General features: G+C 37.6%; 1 long non-coding RNA gene across 6 annotated transcripts in view; it reads right to left on the bottom strand.

Moving 5' to 3' along the window:
- LOC105499189 (uncharacterized) overlaps window positions 1-21,397 on the bottom strand; it is a 136,824-nt gene that overhangs the window by 102,073 nt on the left and 13,354 nt on the right. Inside the window, exon 2 of one of the 6 annotated variants that reach the window (XR_011616932.1) lies at window positions 11,162-11,297. The exons of the other annotated variants lie outside the window; for them this stretch is intronic. This is a non-coding gene — a long non-coding RNA (uncharacterized lncRNA). The remainder of the gene's footprint in view (window positions 1-11,161; window positions 11,298-21,397) is intronic. 6 annotated transcript variants of the gene reach the window in all.

The raw sequence follows: 21,397 nt of genomic DNA, 5'->3' as shown, positions 1-21,397 counted from the left end.
ATGTAAATTATTATGGCCAATAAAGTAACACTAGCAATCTCCAGAACTTGATATCTGAAGCATAGTTTTGAGTTTTATAAAATATGCTAACAAATACTACAGCCAGACTTTGGATCATGCCAGATAATAAATTCTGGCCTTATGAAGTAAACAAGAAAATATCAATACCTGAGATAATTTGTGCCTCTGACGATAAGGAGATGCTTCCAGAACAGGATGTGCTATATGTACCCCATCTGCAAGGTCTGGTAGAGCACCAGGGCACCTCCAAAGAGGCCAGGGGGGCAACATGGTGGGCAATCTGATAGATTTCCCTTACGTGTCTATCACCAGGAAGCTCTGTTAGACAGGAAGACCCCAAGACCTAAAAAGACCAACATTTCAGGTGAGATGTCCGGACACAAGCCAGGGTCCAAGTTGTAGTGAACTATTTGCCACTTGGGTTGAAGACTTTATCTTTGTCCTTTCTTACACTATTAACTCTCCCTGACACATCTTTGCTCATCTCCCACTACTGCCCTGCCCATCTCCATTCATTGTCCAAGAAGCTTCTCAGAGCTTCATCCAAACTGACTCAGTGCCTCTTGTCTGTGGCCTGATAACATCTTGCAAACAACTTTTATGTGATCTTTCTCACCAGCTGTGTCTCCGTTTTCAACATCCCTGGAATTAGCAGTGTCTAGCACACAATGTCACTCAATGTTTGAAAAATGAGGTGGATGGTTAGATGAATGGATGAGTGAATAGATGTATGAATGAATGGAGATAACTCTAAAATAATGGAATTGAAAAATAAAGATGAGCATAAGGAAAAAGTAGAACTGGAATTCAAGGTTAAGCCCAATAATCATGAAGAAGGATGGAATGATGATTTTCAAAATGTTGTAGTAAAACTCCATAAATTTATTCTGCCCAGATTAGAATTGGTTCAAAGACAAAGCTGTGAAATTTAAGTGAGTTTTTAAGGTCAAGGAGCTGGTGAGTGTCAGAGAAGACTTCAAATCCAAGTTCATCTGTATCTACATATCCATTTATTTACCCAGTCAAGTAATTTCTCTAGGTCAGAGAAGCACAGCACATTCAAAATTATTAAAAACCAAAACCTCAAACTGTACACCCTTGCAATAAATAATGTCAATAATCTTCATTTTTAAAAATTTCTTTTTGAAAATACCAAATAGAAATAGTGTTAAGGAGAAATAACACAGGGAAGAATTTCATACAATTATCCTAATTTTATGAAAAATATCCTTCTTTCAGAGTAGAATGCATTACCTGTTTTCTACCTTGGTAGAGATTAATTTCAAAACTTAGTGTGACCCTGAATTTGAAGAATCTTCATCCTCAGTCCACACGTTTTGAACCACAGAGAAATATTAAAGTAATTGTTGTTTTTTGTTAACATGTTCAAAGTTATTCATAATATGTAATACTTCAATATAGGGGAGTAAAATGTAATTGTAAAGATATGCCTAAAAGCTTCTTTTCACTTCTGTATAGCAAGCTCTTTTTTACAACCAACACATACTTGTCCTTTGGTTAATGACGCTCTGCAATAACTGTATACTATTTGTTTAGAGTCTTACATCAAGTCACAAATAAATAATGTACCAGTGGTACATTATCTATTTTAAAAGCTGTTAATTTTGTTTATAGAACAATGTTGTGAAATTGCATGTTATTATGTTTGTTACATTTTTGTAAAATTAGTTGCCAATGGTAACATACAGTAATGAACATGAGTACTAATATTATTGAGTGCTAACTTGCTGACAGGCACTGTAGTAAACTCCTTACATGGATTACTTATTTTTATACTTACTTTAAATTTCATCCAAATGAGGGAACTGCTGCCTGGGAAGGTGAATGATTTGCTTAGGGTCAGAGAGCTGTAAGCAGCGAGACAGAATTTGAATTCTGACCCCCTGAATTTAGAGCTGATGTGAGTGTGACCAGCTTCACTAAATAGCAAGATGCTTTCAAAGAAGTTACAAATTCACCATTCCTTTTTTCTCTCTCTCTCTAGGGATAGTTCTTATTTTGTCCTTGGATGAAGACTCCTACAAGTCCCATGAACATGTTTCTGGTAACTCTTGAGTAATACAGAGTCCTACTGTCACTTTCCAATGCAAATACAGCCTCACGTCCAATTTAGAAAGGTCCAGCCTCATCCAGAAATCAGCACGTTAGTGAACATCGTCCTCTAGCTCGGGCTACTGCCGGGGACGAGCCTGTCATCGGAAGAGACAGTGTTTGACTTTTCTTCCATTCTTGTTCATCTTCTCATAATTCTCTGCAAAGTATTTCTCACTCCTCTGTTCTGGAGGGTTGGAGACAAGGAAGGAAGAGATACAAGATACATAGCAACATTGCTACTTGATTGTCCTGGTATAAGCTGGCTTTACATTTCCTGTGCCTGGAAGGTGATTAAACTGATGCATTTTCCTGTAGAATATTTTCTCTCTCTTTTTCCTCTTGCTTTTCCCATTATTAGAGAACCTATCTTCTGAGCTGCCCCTTACACAATTGGTTGTACCTCTTTTCCTTGTGGTCAATTATCTTTTCTCAAACATCTAGAAACCTGATATATTTAGATTCTCTATAAGGAAGTTTTCATTGCCCCTCTTCATAATTCCATTTGATAGGATTATCACAGAACCTGCAAACCAGTTCTCTCAGTCATGTGGCCCCATACGAGCCATGGGACATGTCATTCAATGCTTCTCCCCATAACCCTGGAGATTGCAAGCCCATCCCAAACCCTTCCATGTCTCATCGCCAGCTCATCTCAACCCTTACATTCCTCTACGCGGGGCTCTCTCTGGGTGGCTGTGCTCACCTTGCATGGTCTCTGGACTCCATTTCAGTCTGCCATCCCTGATGGAACATTCCCCTCACTCTGCTATTCCATATGTTCTTAACATTGTATTCTTTATTCTTATGTTTGCAGGCTAGGATTGGGGACTTGGCACTTCTCTCTCCACAAATTTTCTTTCTTCATTCAGTTTTTTCTTCTTCATCCACTTTCTCTTATCTCTTCCTGTGCATTTCCTTTCTGAGTAATTCAGTCTTAAACCATTAATTGGGACTACCAAAGTGACCATTCACTGGGAAGAGGGGCTAATACAGGGTTTCAGAGCCTTAATGGAGTGACGAGGGCATGCTCATGGCAGGAAAGCTGAATATGAGGCATTGCAGCTCAGATAAGGCCGGAAGGTTACTCATCTATGAAGGCGTCCCAGCACAAGGTTTGGGGTCCCAAGTAGAGTGAGAATGGCATTCAAACAGGAGAAACGCCTGCTGTGTGGAATTGAATCCAGAGCAGCATGAGGAGGGTGCCCACTTGGGGGTGGCAGCTGGCATGGAGGGTCAGAGTTCACACAGTATGAGGGGGACATCTATGCAGCACCTAGCATAGCACACCATGTTGGAATCTGAGTGAATGAGGAGCGCTTTTAAATGGTGAATGGGGAGATGGTGATGGAAAATGTGGTCAAATAAATACAACATAGAATACAACATAAATAAATATAATAAGGTTAATGGGAACCAAGTTTTTTATTGTTGAGGAAGTAATTAAAATTATAGAAATGGAGGAAACTGGTACAGATCCTAATTATTAGACTTGAGAGTAATAGTACAAATTGATAGAGATCTATCCACCATCAATACACCTATTTATATAAAGATATATTCGTATATATAATTTTATATGTATATACATAATGGTTTTATATATAATGGTTTTATATAGGCCTGTATGTAGGTGTAGAGATATATGCATATATAAACATACATATATCTGTGTCCCTGTGTGTAAATGTGTGTTTCTGTGAATTCCCCAGCTCTGTCCATTCAGAGGGCCTGATAAAAGTGATAGTGCAATGATGTTGAGAACACCTGATACCAATATCTTGGCATCTAACTACTATTCTTCAAGTAAAGGAAAGAGGGCTTTTTGTAGAAATGACTGATTTCAAGTCTAAGGCAGGCGAAGTACAGAAGAAACCTGGTATGTCTGCCAGAGAGTAAAGATGTGATCAAAGAATGATTGAGGCACGTCAAAAAGATGGAGAAGCCAACTTGAGTGAACTTCCACTGGGACATCTGGAATAATTTGAACCTCCAAGTAAGTGATAGTAAGGGGTCACAACCTCTTAAATAAAATAGGTATCCATGAGTTTACATGATATAAATAATAAAATGTTTTCTGTGAAATTGGCTATTAATATAGCTTCAAATAAGTTCTCCTAAAAATGCCACTAAATTGCAAAGGGAAAATAATATCTTCATAGTGGAGAAACTGGGAAAGCACTTCAACTGGACAATGTGAACACCACAATTAATGATAGAAATAGAAAGTATGTTGCTACCTGATTGGATGCAGGGAAAACACAGCACGACTCCTGTTATATTTCTGCCAATGATGCACAACCTGAATCTAATAATGAGAGCCCCAGATATACCCTAATAGAGGACATTTTACAAAATAACTGTTCCATAGACTTCAAAAGTGTTCAGATCACAAAAGTCTTAGCAAGAGTAAGGAATTATTTCGAACACAAGTAGACTAAAGAGACATGAAAAATAAATACAATATGTGATTCTGAACTGGATTCTCTTGCTATAAAGGATATTACTAGGACAAGTGGTAAAAGCTGAATGAAGTCTGAATATGAGAGAGTAGCATTGTAGTGATGCTAATATTCTGATTCTAATTGCTGTGCTTTTCCGTGGAACAGAATTTCCTTGTTTTAGGAAATAAGGGCTTCCATATTCAGGGATCATGGAGCATCAGTGTGGCAACTCATTTGGAAATAGTTAAGGTAAATCATTCTTTGTTAATTATAACATTTTAGTCATCCTACAGTGGTATAAAACCCTGGGCCAGGGTTTAGGGTTTAGATATCCCTAAACCCTGGGCCACAGCCTACTATGGGTCCATGGCCAATGTGGAACTCAACTGCGCAGCAGGAGGTGAGCGACCAGCAAGTGAGTGAAGCCTCATCCATATTGACAGGTTCTCCTCATCGCTTGCATTGCCGCCTGAGCTCTGCCTCATGGCAGGTCATGAGCAATATTAGATTCTCACAGGAGAGCAAACCCTACTGTGAACAATGCATGCGATGGATCTAGGTTGCACTCTCCTTATGAGAATGTAATGCCTGATGGTTTGTCACTGTCTCCCATTGCCCACAGATGGGACCAACTTGTTGCTGAGAAAACAAGCTCAGGGCTCCTACTGATTCTACATTATCACAAGTTGTATAATTATTTCATAATATATTACAATGTAGTAATAATAGTAATAAAGTGCACAATAAATGTAATGAGGTTGAATAATCCCCAAACCATCCCACTCCCACCCCGCAGTCTGTGGAAAAATTGTCTTCCTTGAAACTGACCCCTGGTGCCTAAAAGCTTGGGGACCTCTGGTATAGAACACTAGAACTTATTTGTCCAGCTAGCTGTAATTTTGTATCCTTTAACAAGTTAATAATATATTGTATAGTTGCAAAAAGCTGGAATGAGAATATTGAATGCTCCCAACACAAATAAGTGATAAGTGTGTGTGATGATGGATATACTAATTACCCCGATCTGCTCATCACATTTTATATGTATGGAAATATCCCTATGCACCTCATGAATGTGTAAAATTATTCTTCTTAAATTAAAAATACAAAATAAGTTTTTGTACTATACTTGCAAATTTTCTATAAATATGAAATTCTTTTAAAATTTAAAGAATGTAAAAGTGAACTTCATTCAGTCTCTCATCTAAGACATAGTTAAAACCTTGACAGGTGTGAGAAGTTTACAAGCCATTAAGCTGGCTCTGGTCTACATTTCCAAAAGTTTGTATTTTGTTCTGAAATTTTACATTAGTACTTGACATATCTGGTACTCGGGTCTTGAAAGATATTGCATATTATCATGCCTTTACACTGTAATAATAAATCCCAAACTTAATAAATTCAAACGGGAATGAAAACCATTAAGGATTTTAAAATGTTGTTTTAGGCCCAATCAATTACTTGCTGGGTTAATGCTAGCAACTATGTGTTCAACTGTGAATTAAGAGAACAAAGTAAAGAATGTGTACAAAATTCTGGGAATATAGGACTGAATGACTACATCTAACCAACAAAACTATCTCAAGATTCTATGGTAGTTTTCAACCCTCTCTACTAACAGAGACCCATTAATAATATAATTTTATTTACCTTTCACTCATTTAACTTTTTTCACTTTTCCACATACTTATGATAAGGACAACTGACAATGAGACACTATTTCTAGAAAAGTAACGTTTGTTATTTTCTAGCCATTTGTACATTAAGACCAAAGAAAAACTACTATACTTACTTTTGGCTATTCTTGTGTTCCAGAACATTAAATGTTGTGTTCATATGAAGAAAATATGTTTAATACAACCTAATAACTTCTCAGTGCTTATCTTCTAAGGATAGGTCAATAATTTTTGTACTAAAATCTAAATATAATTAAGCAAAACAATAGCTTTCCTACTGACTCTTACTATTTAGTATTAAATATTCCAAGTCTCAGAATAAAATTGACATCTCTTAAATCAATGATCGTAGCCTCTGCCCCAAAGAATAAAAGGGAAATAATGAAATGAAATGAGCAAAAATGATTACTAAATTATTAGTGACATTTAGTGACATTTTCTTGTTTCTTTCTTTCTTTTTTTTTTTTTTTTTTTTTTTTTTTGACAGAGTCTTGCTTTGTTGCCCAGGCCAGAGTGCAATGATGCAATCTTGGCTCACTGCAATCTTTGCCTCCCAGTTTCAAGAGACTCTTCCTGCCTCAGCCTATTAGGTAGCTGGGATTACAGGCACGCACCCCCATGACTGGCTAATTTTTGTATTTTAATAGAGATGGGGTTTCACCATGTTGTCCAAGCTGGTCTTGAACTCCTGACCTCAGGTTATCCACCAGCCTCCGCCTCCCAAAGTGCTGGGATTACAGGCATGAGACTAGCTAGTAGTGACATTTTCTAAAGGAGAAAAATCATTTTACAATATCAAAAATTCATAAATATCAGACAAGCTTGAATATTGAATGTTAGCCATTTTCACCAAGTTTTCAAAATCCAGAATTAAATGTGATAGTCTGTTAATGGACAGAAAATCTCTATCTCCAGATGCAACTTTTCCTTTGAAGTTAACCTCAATTCCCAGTTAACTACTAGATCCTTCTATTTGGAAGAGGCACAGAAAACTCAAAATTGTCATAGCTAGGGGAATATGAATTACAACCACAATTAGATATCATTGAACACCCACTAGAATGCCTAATATTAAAAGACAAAAACTAAAAGTCAACAACAAATACAGTGCCAAATATTGTCATATTAGTACTGGAATTTTCATACACTGCTGGTAGGGATGTTAAATGGCATAAAACTTTTCTGTTCCTAAAAGAAAAGAAAGCATAAGTCCACACAATTACTTCTCTACACACACATGCACACACACACACACACACACACACACACATTTTTACAGACAGGTTCTTGGTCTGTGGCCCACCCTGGAGTACAGTGGCATAGTCCTAGCTCACTGCAGCCTGGAACTCCTAGACTTAAGTGATTCTCCCACCTCAGCCTCTCACAGGTAGCTAGAACTACAAGTCCATGCCACCACTCTCAGGTAATTGCTTTAATTTTTGTAGAAACAAGGTCTTGCTCTGCTGCCCAGGCTAGCCTCAAACTTCTTGTCTCAAGCAATCCTCCTGCTTGGACCTCCTAAAGCACTGGGACTAGAGTTGTGAGTCAACACGCTCAGCCATCAGCCATATTCTTTCAATACCCACAACTGGAAAAAATTGAAATGCCCATCAGCAGGTGAATAAGTAAACAATCTGTGCCATGCCCATTCAATAGAATACTACTCACTAGCAAAAACTGATCAACTCTTTATAGACACAATAACAAGAATGGATGTCAAAATAATTATAGGGAGCAAAAAAAAGTAGACAAACATACATATTTGATGAATTTATTTATGTAAAATTCCAAAAGGTACAAAATGTATCAGGGATTGCCTGTGTAATTGGATAGGAGTGGGAGTAGTGGGTGATAGGAGGGAGGATTAAGAAACAGGCAAGGTGAAACTTTTTGATGTTTGGATATTTTCATTATCTTGATCGTAGTGATGGTGTCATGGGTGTATGCACACATCGATACCAACTGGACTGTGCATTCTAAATATGTGCAGCTTATTTTAAGCCAATAAAATAAATATAAATAACTAAGACTGTTAAAATAAAGATACACACAGCTAATTCTCAGTTTGTTCCCTTCATGTTGTATGAGTTCACATTCATCGCCTTTACCAGTACCTTATTTACGATTGAACATTGATTATCCCTCACCAGAAATGTTTGGGACCAGAAACGTTTAAGATTTCAAAGTTTTTAAAAATTGTATAGTATTTGTATTATATGCACTTACCGATTGATTATCCCAAATCAGAACATTCGAAATCCAAAATGCTTCAATGAGCATTTCTTTTGAACATCATGTCAGCACTCAAAAAGTTTTGAATTTGGGAGCATTTTGGATTCCAGATTTTTGGACTTAGGATGCTTAACCTCTACCAACTACTAGTTACTGAAGGTGGAATTTGAAAGCATTTTAGACACCTTTCTCATAAACTTCATCCAGATAGTCACTAAATCCTGCCAAGTCTGCCTTCCAAAATCAACCTAGAAACTCTCTCACACTCTTTATTCCTTCACCGGATAGTTGAGTGGAAACCTTTTAGACCAGGAGTTAACAAATTTCAGCTTCCAGGACAAATAGACCTGCCAACTGTTTTTATACAACCTATTATCTAAAACCATTTTTTACATTTTAAATGATAGAAAAATATTGAAAGAATAATATTTCATAAAACATGGAAATGATTTCATATTTTAATTTCCATGATCATAAATACAATTTTACTAAAATTTAGTTGTATATGCATAAATGTATGTATTTTATATTATGTATATATGTGTAAATGACTGTATACAGTCATTCTTGTATACAGTCATATATGATTGGGGCTACAAAAGTAGGATTGAATAAAGGCAGACAAAATATTGTCTGGCCCTTTACAGAAAAAAAAGTTCGCTGATCTTTATCTGAGGACATCTCTAATCTTGGTTATTGCCGTGATCTCCTAATGGTACCTTTGTCCTAGTCTGTTAACTTTAACCTCTGCATGGCTTCCAAAGCAACATTGTAAAAATATGCACTTTTTAAAATCACTCCTATTCTGTTAAATCCCAACAGAATAAAGTTTAAGTTTCTTATCATAGTATACAAGGCCTTTCACACCTGATCTCAGTTTGCCTTTTTTATTTTACTATTTGCATTCCTTTCATACTAAAATTTTCAGAGTTCCCCAAATACACCTTGCTTTAGCATAACTGCTTGCTTTTGTGATTCCATTTCATTTGCCATCTGACAGACGCTGATGTTGAAAACTAATACTTGAAGTCATATGCATCAGACTTATGGTGTCACTTAGCTCCATTCCAGTTAGTCATAAGTTTTTCCTTATTTTTGTACTGTAACATTTTATACATACTTTAGTGTACACATTATTGCACTGGATTAAGTGTTTATATGTTAGTCTTCTTAAAGAAGCAATTGTGTTTTATATGACATTTATCACCCAAATAGTGCCAACACATGCTTAGTAAATGCTTTATGGAATAAACCAAAAGAGACAAGAAGAAAAGTGGAAAAGAATGTAGGGGGAGAGAGAAAAAGAAGAAAATGGCTTAAAGGCAAAAAAGTAAAAAAGAAAAAAAGGGAATAAAAACAAGAAAACATATGAAGGAAAAAAGAGGAAACAAAAGTACTGGAAGTAGGATTAAAAAAGGAATAAAGAGAAGGAAGAATGAAAAAAGAAATATTAGAATGAAAGACAAATGAAAGGAAATGAAAAAGAAGGAAGGAAGAGTGGAAAGTGGGAGGGAGGGATGGAGAGAGGAAGTGATGAAAGAAGTAAACAGGAAAAATAAGGCAGGAAAGAAGAGAATGAAGGAAGAAAAGAAATAGGGGAAAACAGAAGAGAAAGAGAGAAAAGGGGAAATGAAAGGCAGAAAGGAAGGAAGGAGTGAAGAAAAATAAGGGAGAGATAAAAAATAAAAGGAAGACCAAATGCAATAAAGGAAGAAAGATAAAAGAAGGAAGTAATTGAAGAGAGGAATATAGAAAGAAATACATGAAAAATACAAATTAAAAAGGAATAAAAAATGGAAGGAAGGAAGGAAGAAAGGAAGGAAGCAAGCTAGGGAAGGAGAAAGAAATAGGCCAAGCAAATTTAGAGCAACAACAATTACATTCAACTTCATGGAAAATGTTCATAAATTAAAAATGTCCTGAAAGCATCCTAAGAGGGAACCCCTAGCCTACCTATAGGATTGTATCAGAAAAGACCTGGAGACCTTCTTTTACAAGTATGGGTGGAAATCAGAAGTCAAATTTTAGGATATATTAACCATGGCTTAACTCATTGCAGGAGTCCCCATGCTCCAAAGGCAAATTTTATCAGCATATGTCATGAAGACCATCACTGATCCTTCATCAGAATCTTTATCCCATATGCCTTAACATTAAAGATTACATATAGAAATTACCATCTGTCACTTTTTCTGGAGTTCTCTACAGACAGCAAAGCAGATGTAAGTCCCATTCACCATATACAGACAGGGGATCTTAAGAGAAATGGGAGAGTAGCTGACTGAACCAAACTCAAATTGTAGTCATGTGCTGCAGGGGAAAGACATTTCAGCAAGCTCTTACTCTACCAGGCTCTGCTCTGCAGACCCTTGGGATGACCAATATTTCAGCAGAGGGGGAGTTTCTAGTAAGATTAAGCCATAATTACTGTAAGAGAGGGTCACACTGCTTTAACAGGCAAAGACTTAATTCTTTCTCCTCTGTTCTTCCATATCAAAAGGAAAAATTGGTCCTCTGAGTTAGGGCACTCCTTGGGTTTCTGACTCTTTCTGTTATTGCTTTGATTAGATGGTTTTGGGTGAATATGTCAGTTAGGAATAGGTCAATGATACAAGTGAGTATTGAAGTCTCTAAGAGTACGTTATAAAAATATATATGTTTATTTTTTTCTCATACCAAATTCAAGAAATATGCAGTCCATAGCTTGTATGGTAACTCTGCTCCACATTGTCCTCAGGAATTTGAGCTCTTCCAGTTTGTTGTTTGACATCCCTAGGTGTGGCCTCTTGGTCCAAGATAGTAGTTTGAACTCCTGCAATCATACGTTCATTTTATTTAGCATCATGGAGGCAGAAGAGAGGGAATAGGGAGCAATGGGCATGTTCAGTTTTCTCCTTGGTGAAGTTTCAGAAAGTATACAAGGCATGCCTACTTATATCCCCTTAGTACATTGGTTACATATATATGGAAAGGAGTGGGTGCAAAATATGGTTTTACGATGGTGGCCATGATCTGAACACAGAAATGGGAGTTCTCTAACTATAAAAGTGGGAAACAAAGTTTACACAATTAGCAGTTGGTAGAACTAATGGGAGTCTTCTTGGATTGTATGCTTGAGTGGTGTGTTAGTCTCAAGTTTGTTAGCCTAATCTTAGAATTATGACAAATGGAATGAGATAGAAAAGATCCACCTTGCACTCCAGCATGGGTAACAGAGTGCGACTCTGTTTAGAAAGGAAAGAAGAAAGGGAGGGAGGGAGGGAGGAAGGCAGGGAGGGAAAGATCCACCTTAGTTTTAAATTTTAAACCTTGCATTCCAAATTAGGCTTTTTCCTAAAATATCAGTACTTGGGATGGTATTTTGATTCTCTTTCTCCTACTGACTTTCATATATTTAGCTGCTGCCTCAGGAAATCAATAGGAGAAATTGTGATTGATGTAATAGAATATAGGCACTTCTTGGTCTCAAGTAATAGCATCATCAGAACAACTATAACTTCTATTTGCCAATTCTGAGTATACATTGCACAGAGGCCCAACTAATTGCTAAATCATGTTCTGGCTTTCAAATTATCACTTAGACTTATGAGATTTCTACATATTCAACATCAGTCAATTGATAACTTATAAAAGAATGATATATGCTGCCAAAGTCAGCACATCAACAGATGGATGGATTTTTAAATGTGGCATAAACATATGATGGAATATTATTCAAGTTTAAAAAAGGAAATCCTGTCTTTTGCAACAACATGGATAAACCTGCAGGACATTATTCTAAGTGAAGTAACCTGGGTGCAGAAAGACAAATACTGCATGATTTTGCTTATAAAAACAACTAAAATAGTCAAACTCATAGAAGCAGAGAGTAAAATGATGGTTGCCAGGGGCTAACTGGTGGGAGGAAGAGGGGGGATGTTCATCACAGGATACATAGTTTCAGTTGTGGAAGAAGAATAAGTTCTGCAGTTGGAATGTATAGCATAGGGACAAAATTTTAAAACACTGTACTGTATACTTGAAATTTGCTAAGAGGCAAGTTCTGCCCCATTCACCCACAGACATACACACACGGTAATTATGTGTGATGATAGATATGTTAATTAGATTGTGGTTATCACTTCACAATGTATAAGCAGAACTAAACACCAAATTGTAAACCTTAAATGTATACCATTCTGTCAATGTAAAGCAAATTATAAAAGAGCTATTCATTTACAACTTATCTTGTATCTTTTTACATTTTATTTTGAAAAAAAAAGTATGCCTGGTCTCATTGAAAAAGAAATATGTATGTTTCCAATACACACAAATAGAATATATGGGTTAAAAGATATCTTTGCCAAAGGAGGAGGCATCTTTAATTTGCATAAACAAACATAGCTATATTCTGAGACATCTGGAAGGAAACAGCCTGAGAGTCACTTTGCCAGAAGTCTGGCATGAAGTTTGGATATGTTGAATAGGCATTGACGTCTCACAACTGACTCCATGCTTGACGTAGGTCATGTTCCGATAAATTTCTAGTATAGTCTGGCACAGATGGAGAATCATGAAAACTCAGAAAATCATCACAGGCATCACAGTGCCTAAGCTAATAAATTATGATGTTGGCAGAAGAGTTTATGAATTATTTTATAGTTTACTCCCATCGAGTTAAATTTCAGTATAAGCCACAGATTGTATCCCTCCTCCCCCTAGTTCTTATCAAGGTTGTTTGTTTGGGAAAACTATCAATATTTTGTTGATAGCTTTTACCATCAGATGAAACCTTAGAGGCTACCAGGCCCCAATTATTTATTTTATAGATGTTCTTTGCTTGGTATGTTGTAAATGGAATTAACTTGCATGTTTGTGTCTTCCTAATCCAAAAATAGCCAGTTTCTAAAGGGAGCAGCTAGGTCAGAGCTTTAAATATCAGGATGTTCCATAATGTTTACCACACAGAAGTTTTAAAAAATGACCTAAATAAGGTTCAGGCCTATGCCTAGGAAGGTTGCAGAGAGGGTGCATGGCGGAATTCAGCTTATATTGGTTTTAACTACTTTGCTTCCGCTTCTCCCCATCCTTGGGTTAAAGAAGTTCCTCGTCCTTTCACAGTTTCTACAACTCAGTTTTGAAGGGCCCTTAATCCCTCAGATTATCTTTCAAAATATTGTGTCCAGGATTGAACACTGTACCCTGAGCACAGTTGGATCCTGAAAAGAATGCTTTATACTGGTCTTCCTTCTAAGAAAATATAAAGCCTCGTCTTTCTGTCCCCTGCCCCAGAATCATTAAGGTGCCCAGGTGATCTTGACTCATCTCCAGTAAACAACCCTCTGCAAAACTCATCTCTGCTTTAGAGGAACCTCTAGTGTTGGATATGATTCCCAGGGTTCCGAGGGACTGGGATTAGAGGACTTGAACATTATTTTTAACCTACAAGGGCTTGGGGATGTCCCCAAGATTGAATTTCCCAAGGAAATATGTTTTCTAGCTGGTCTGTTTTGCATGTTTTATGGATTTATTTTAGCAACATAAGAGGGACCTATCAATTTTGATAGAAAATTTAACAACACAAGACAAAGCCTTCCAGATTCATCCCCATGTTCAGTCTAGCCCACAAGTTGTTTATAAAGTGATGCAATCAGCTCTTGCGACTTTGTCCTCCCAGAGATCAATGTAAACTGATTAAGGACAGAACCTTCAAAGATACATCTTCCATTATCAACCCAAAGAGGGGCCAATGTGACTAAATTTGTGTAAATCTTTCTATAAATTAAATGTACTTCCCTTTGCCTCTCCCTCCCAAAAGTAGGAGTTTAGGGGCCACTGAATTTTTAACATAGATCTTCCCCTGATTTAACAAAAACGACTTCTTTCACATTTCAACAGGTTCCTCAGGGACTTAATATGTGAGATTTGTTGAGCAAGCCTATGCTTAAGCTTCTGTGCCTTTCCTGATAGTTTAGATTTTAATTTTAGATTCTGCTCTTTTCCCCCTTTTTGCTTTCTACCTTTTCTCTATGTTATTTCCTCTCTGTCTCTGTTTCATTCCACCCAAAGGGCACTTCACATATTATAGGAGCAAACACACCAGAGTTTTAATCCAATGTGCATATACCTGCCCATTTGCAGACTAAAGAAGCTCTGTGGGTCTTGGGGGTGTCGAAATCCACGGGCTTCTCCAGGCCACCAGAGGCAGAGGACTTGCTCCACTGCTTGCCAACTCAGGACCATCGAGGGTTCTTCAAACTCTTTAAGCCCTCGGTTAAATGAGATAAGAGTTGGACTCACTTCATAGCTTGACAACGTCCTTGCATGTGACCCAATGTAATCTGTGATATTAAAAAGAATATTCTGTGGAACCCTGACAAGGAAAATTTGAAAAATAAATATCTTTGACAGTTCTCTCTAATGTTCTTTCTCTTATTTGCAACCTCTGAGAATACTTGTGCATGAGGCAGATGGATCTATCCTGTTTTTTAATAAATGTACACTGAGGTCTTCCCCACTCCTATACTTTTTTTCTGCTTCTACTCCTCATGCATGCTTAAATGATTCTCCTAGGAAATGTTGCTTATCATTCTCAGTATCATTACCCTGGGGTGCAGGGTATATATTTCAGAGCTTTCAGAGGGATGTATTTTAAAAGATTCTATCTCTCAGCACCTAACGGGCGTAGTTCTGATATTCCCCACACCACCCCCACCCCAAGAGTCCATTAGCCTTGGCTTAGAATTACTGGCAGTTAAAAAACAAAAACTGCCTACTAACATATTAAGGATGTATTAAGAAATCTGTGACTTTTGATCTTTTTTTTTCCTTCAAGAATTTATAGTCTTTCTGTATATTGCAGTGATGAAATAAAAAGTGGTTTTAAGTTTTGTAATTTATAATCCCTCAAACATTTTAAAAATCTATTTATGAATTAGGGGCTCTATTATACATGAATCCTTTCTACTAAGGCAGCAATTTAGCAAGACCTTCAGGAAACCAAGAAATAAAAATTTTCCTCATTTCCAGGTAACCAATGCTAAACAAGTATTCCTGTTTGATTTGATCATAATTAGAGGGAAATTTCTGAGAAATATCTATTTCTGCATTTATTTGTTAATATATGATTTTGTTGTGGTCTTTGCCAGTTAAAAAAAAATTCCAGACCTCATTGCTAGAAAGAAAGGATTTCCATATGGGAAGGAGCCTTTGAGTTACCTTAATTTCACAAGTAATGAGCCAGCGACCCCTAAGAGTTCCCCTAAGTTCCTGTAACAGTGTGACCAGACCTTCTGTGACCAGACACCTGACCCTTCCATCCTGCACCACTACTTTCCTGCCCTAAACAGAGTGTCGCTTTCATTGTGACATCAGCTAATTCTCTTTTTCTAGGCTACCTTCATTTTGTAAAAGAAGGTAGAGCAAGCAAGCAAGCAAGCAAGCAAGCAAAGAGTTATCTCAATATTTCAGAAGCTCATAAGAAGTTTGGGGTCAAGCATGGTTATAAAAATGGATTAACATTTGGGCGCTTTCTTATGCAAACCTTTCCTGTTTTGCAGCCCTTGCCTGCTGACAGTGGCAGAAAAGATGGGTTTTGCTTTGTGGTGGTGTTGTTCCAGCCCAGTAAAAGGTCTTACGCCTTAAAAGTGCACAGACTAGATCTGTGCTTGGCATTTTTCACTGCCAGCAAAACAGCAAATCATGCTTGGGAGATGTCACTTGAAAGAGAAAAGGCACAATGGGTTTCATTTTTCCATCATAATTTCCTTTGAAATGAAAAATGAATTTTCACAGGCAAAGGAACTCGGTTTGTTTTGTGTAGTCATGAGGCAGCTTCCTGTAGAGTCACACAAAGCATAGGATTTGGCGCTTACTGGATATTTGGTCATTTCTCTTTAAATTCCTTTGCTTCTAACCATCTCTCTCCAACCCTAACCTACCCACTTCTACTCTGAATAGGTGCAGCAAAGGGTGAGGGGCTGAAAGGGAGTGGGCAGATAGGATAAGGAATGCAGTTTCCAGAGAGAGGGGCAGAAAGACAGGAATATCCAAGTACAGAGGCAATGACTGAGGAGGTCACACACACCTAAGGTCGGAGCAGGCAGATGGGGAGTCAGCAAGCAGCAGCAGCCATCCCAGCCCCTTGTGGAGATGAGGCTGACAGGGCCTCTGACTTTCTTATCTTAGACCAGAGAACAGTCAGGGTTGGACTGACTGGTGCAAACAAGTGCAGCCTGTGTATGGGACAAAAGTAAATGACGCAGAGTTGACTCAAATGCTCACACTGATGTGACTTTTCACCTAGAATAAAGGTGCTTTTTTTCATCGGATTGCTTTCATACATTTAAATGTCACTATATGCATAAGGAAATGGCTTTGCTGAAAAGAGGGCTTTCAAACATTTTCTTTAACACATTGTATGAAGTGTGTTGTATTATGCAATTAAATGGACAATTATTTATAATCACAATGCAGGCACAATTGGATAGGAACAAATAGAAACTTTATTAAAATATACATGTCTAAGCAATTTTTATATAAAAGAAAAATACCATTTATTTTGGATTACCTCAAAAGTATAATAGCTGGGTAATTAGAGGGACTTGTTAGAAAATGATAATAGAATAATAAGTGAGGCATATTCAAAGAAAATTGAAATAAATAATGTGTAGTTTATAGAACCTTTGGTCCATGGAGTATAATTGATATTATTTGGGAACTTGTTTGAATCTTTGGCCTCACCCCAGACTCACTGAGTAGAAATCTGCGTTTTAACAAGATACCACATAGTTCATATGGCCATTAAAACTTGATAAGCCCTTGTTTAAATGACCAAAGGAATCAAATAATGCTGAAATGTTAAAGTTCCTTTTTCTTTTTCAGTAAAAGAATTTTATCATGACTCAATTCTACATGGATAAGGTGCATGTAGTTAGAGAGCTTTGCAGAGATCCATTCTGGATACAATGTAGAAGATAGGGGGTCCTGCTGAGAGATGAAGTGGGGCAGATTTGTGGGAGGAATTTTCTAGAAGGCTGTTCATATGATCATAATAAACAATGGCAGTATCTATCGTAGACAGGTGGCCTAAGCAAATCACAGGCTAAGATGGAGAGACCCAAGCCTGTAAGTGCAATTATTGAAGGGGTGATAATGCAGGAGACCATAGAATTGATGTGAAGTTTAGGGTGGGCGAAGCCAGTCGAACTCACTATCTGCATCTCTGAAACCCTGATGTATGGTGGGGTCCTCACCAGAAAAGAAGTAGTTCTGGGATATAGACAAATAAATCAGAAATAAACAGTCAATTTCCTATTCTCAACTATGAAAACTATGTTGCATGTTTATGGGCAAAGACTAAGCAGTGTTTGTGATTCGGGTTATCAAATAATATTGTCCAGCTTTAAGATTTAAAAATGAGTTTAAATTCTATGCTGCAAAGTCTGTGGTAGAAAATTAATTTGGAGGCAAAATTGTGCATTCCAGAACTAAAATTTTGAGCTACAGTATGCTACATGAAATGTTTACACAGTAAATCTTGAGTATATCTTAGGGTTTATGCTCCAAAATCCCAGAATGGTAGGGTTGTGGGAAACAGAAGAGTAGAAGAGAGTTAAGACTTTTTCCTGGGATGGAGTGAAGTTGGTGAGGCCAAGAATGAACTAGGAGGGGAGAACAAGAGGTTACTGGACCACAGGGTCAATGAACACTCATAGCAATGAACCCTCTCCTTCTTTCTTAGACTTGCATGGAGAAAGCCTCTGGAAGACCCTTGTATTAAAAATGAGAAGGCTGAGACAGACTGGAGCAGCAGCAGGCAGATCTGGAGGGAGAGAGAGAGAGAGGAAGGGAGAGGAGAGGGGGCTCTGGTTTCCAAAGCTGAGTTCCTTTTGGCATCACAGAGCATGGGGAATACCTGAGAAGTCTCTGTGAGTCATGATGAGAGCTATAGGGAGCAAAGGACTAAGTGTCTGGTATGGTGTGTGATGGGGCAGCTTCTTAGAAGAGGCTGAGGGAGGAAGCCAGGCTTCAGAATATGAGCAACAAGGAACAAGTTATGTGGATAAGTCAACTGCCCAAGCTTGACCTACAAGCAATTATCAGGTATTACCAAAATGAAAGACTATTGTACGTGCATGGGAGTTCGCTGCAGTATCCAACCAGCACAGCAGTGATCAAAGGTGGATGCCTCACCTTTAAAACATCTCTCCTACTCCCTGGCAATTTAGATTATCTCCTCGCAGAAAGAAAATGTAGAAGTAAAGTTAGCTTAAGCTGGCAAATCAAAATTTCCATCATCTGCATGGATGAGGCTCCAGAGCAAAGTTAATGTCAGTTTTAAAGAAATAAAGATAAATTTTTATGAAACTGACTTTTGTTACTGTACATATTAAACTGGCTACAAGTATATTTTTGGAGTGTAAAATTTACTAAGACCCCTGAATACCATGTAGTCCTTTGATGTTCAAGCTATGTTTCATGGATATCTGGAGCTCAATGGGGTGATCGCCAGGAGCAGACAAATAGGCCAAACAAAGGGGATGACATCCAATTTCCTTTCTTCCTGACCTTTCAATAAGTCCACCTTCTATACTGGACAACCACTAATCTTCTCTAACTACAGCTTGTCTGATGATAAAGAGTCAGTGGGTCATGTCTGAAAGCTCCTCTATGTCCGAAGAATACCTGGAAGCTTTCTTCCCTATTCAGCCAGTACTCTCTTCCCTTTACTGTCTGCTGGAGTTGGCACTCATTGAAAATGCCTCGGACAGCACCACTGATGAGAGAGATTCTTAAGAGTCTTACAGCCTCATGTAGACAATTACGATACCATAATCTGAGTGTATTCTTTACTCTGACCCACTCCTCTGCCTTATATTCTGGAGGAGTGGCTGCAGGGCTGGCCTCCTTAGGCAATGATATAACTTCTGTTTCTCAGAGATGTGTAGGCTGATTGGGAAATTATCTTATTTTGCATGCTCAAGATCTCCATCCCTGAAGCGGGACTCAATGACACTTCAAAAATAGGGCCCAGTGGCATTGAAAGATAATTATCTGAAGAACTAAAACTTGTTCTATTGACTATAATGCATCATCCTTTGCTTCTTAAGACCTCAGGTCTCTATAGAATCTGCAAAGACAATAGTTCTGTATTCCATGGTGACTGGAGTGACTTAGAGGTTAAAATACAAATTGTAATGGAATAGAAGGGGGCATGTGCAGGAAATGAGTAAAAGAAATGGCAAGATGAAGTTGAAGTCATGAGAATTAATTTCACAGAAAGGTTGTTATTGCCCCCTTTAGCAGCTAAAATTCACATACAGGCACATCTTAAGTAATGTGTCGAGCTGTCCGAAAGATAATTTGAATCCTGTCAAGGCAAACAAGAATATGCTCACAAATTCAAGAGCAATATATGTGCAATTTGCACAACATCAATTTCTTTGGTTGTTTTTGGATGGAGCCATCACCATCAATTAAGTTAGTGACTCTTTGATTCAAATTACTTTTTGACATGTAGTCAACTAAATGGCTCACACAAGCATTATTTTCTGCAGGGTTCCCTAGGCAGCCATATAGTAAATGTAAACAGGTGGGAAGGCAGAACAGCACTGCTGCAGTGGCAACCTCCTCCCCCTTGCAGCAGAGAGAATAATAACATGAAGAAATGTGGAGACATTATTAGATGGCCAGGAATAAAGCTTCTAAAAGAGATTTGCTAATGTATTATATCTTGCTACTGATTCAATATTTCTCCACTTGAGGTTGCCTCTTAACCCCACATTGGGCTCTTATAATCAGGTCTCAGAGGTGAAGCAAGGGTAAGGCTGACTCTCAGACTACAGAAAGATCATATGCCCGGATATAAACTTGAACTTTATAGGAGTGGCGACGGAGAACAATGATGTTATTGACAATGTCACAGAAATAAAGCTTCATGGAGCAAACATGTTTTCAGAAGCATATGTGTTAGAGAGCATGTACTCAGAGAATGAAGATATTTAATTATGATTTTTTAATGCATAACATGAGGGATTGACCTCCAGCAACTTTTTCATTATCATGGTCAGATCAGTTATACCATTAAGGCCAATGTTATCCATATTCAGGATAGACTTGGTTGAGGTTTTCAATAGATTAAACGAAGTTCTCAGGTGTTAGAAATTATTCAGTCCCATGCCCACCTGCTTCCACATTAAGATTAAGAGCAGGGATTCTATCTATTGTGTTCACAGCGCTGTCCCCAGAGCCTATACCATATCTGGCACATGGTAAGTGAAAAAATAAACTACAAAATAAAACTCTGTTGGCAAAGTGTATGAATTAATCACAAAATAAATTAACTTTACATTTGGTGGTTAGAACAAAGAAAATCTAAATTGTGGTCATGGCTTGCATTAACCAGCTATGGACCTCTGGGATCACTTCAGTTCTTCAGGGCTCTGTCATACTTCTCCATAAAATGGAATAATATAAATTCCAACTATTTTAGGGCCAATGGAAAGACAACATGATAGAATCCATGTGAAAATAGCTAGACAAGCTGGGAACACTGAACAAAGTAAACCGTTGTTTTTGTTTTCTCATCACTTCCTACAGACATCGGTTCTTAAAGAATATTTCTAAAGGGAGGAAATAGCACAAATCCCTGAGCTGCCTACACTACAGTCCAATTTGATATTTCTTATGCACGAGATAAAATGTTTCATGCTAAGATATACAATTCCAATACCTTTGTGTTTACTGGTTTATAAAATTCAGGAGCATAAAATCCCAAGTTTCCTTGGGTTTTTGCCAAGCACAGAATACAGATGGAAAGCTGAACATTAAGCCTGTTATGCCAAACTTAAATTTGGTCATAAATTGCTGGATAGTTTCAGTTCAAAGAAACATGGCAGTATTATCTTTAAAGCACATTACAACTGAAAACCA

The sequence above is a fragment of the Macaca nemestrina genome, chromosome 19, assembly GCF_043159975.1.
Source record: "Macaca nemestrina isolate mMacNem1 chromosome 19, mMacNem.hap1, whole genome shotgun sequence".
NCBI lineage: Eukaryota > Metazoa > Chordata > Mammalia > Primates > Cercopithecidae > Macaca > Macaca nemestrina.
The sequence above is the reverse complement of the archived record's forward strand: the minus strand, read 5'-3'. Positions and strand labels throughout refer to the sequence as shown.